The following is a 747-nucleotide window of genomic DNA, read 5'->3' on the forward strand; positions in this document are numbered from 1 at the left end:
TCCAGGTCATTGATGAACAAGTTGAACAAGACCGGGCCGAGTACCGAGCCCTGGGGAACTCCGCTAGCTACCGGCCTCCAACTGGACTCTGCCCCGCCGATCAGAACTCTCTGGGCCCTGTCATTCAGCCAGTTCCGAATCCACCTCACTGTCCACTCATCCAACCCATACTTCGTGAGCTTCCTTATGAGGATGTTATGGGAAACAGTATCAAAAGCCTTGCTGAAGTCAAGGTAGACAACATCCACCGCTCTCCCTTTGTCTACCCAGCCGGTCATGCCATCATGCAATTCTCCAATTGCAGCTATTATTTGAAAGAGAATTAAAAATTTTATTTGAATGGCATACATGAATGTTTAATTTGTAGTAGAATTTCCTGGGGTTTTTTACCCCAGAAATGATGATAACTCCTGGTGGACCAATCATTTTTGTCACATAAACAGACATGTTAGGTGAAATCTTCAGCTGCAATTCAAGATTCAGTTGATTAGAAGTACATTCACACTATGCCCCAAAGATGGTCATATTCTCCATCCAAGATTTAGTAGCCTCGGTATAGTGTGTCTGAGATGCAGTTTCTGTATATGACAAATTACGGAAGTAATTGTGATGTCACTATTTTATTTATGTTGCTATTTATCTGTTATATTCAACATTGAATTTAAGGTTTTAGACATACATACTGAAATAGTAGACACAAGTCTTTGAGAAACCTTTGAAAGTTTGTTTTCTTGCAAAATTTCCCCT

The 747-nt window shown here is 40.8% G+C and overlaps 1 protein-coding gene across 1 annotated transcript in view; it reads left to right on the forward strand.

Moving 5' to 3' along the window:
- Positions 1-747, forward strand: part of USH2A (usherin) — a 407,979-nt gene that overhangs the window by 142,361 nt on the left and 264,871 nt on the right.

This window comes from Egretta garzetta, unplaced genomic scaffold (assembly GCF_000687185.1).
Source record: "Egretta garzetta isolate BGI_Z169 unplaced genomic scaffold, ASM68718v1 scaffold339, whole genome shotgun sequence".
Lineage (NCBI taxonomy): Eukaryota > Metazoa > Chordata > Aves > Pelecaniformes > Ardeidae > Egretta > Egretta garzetta.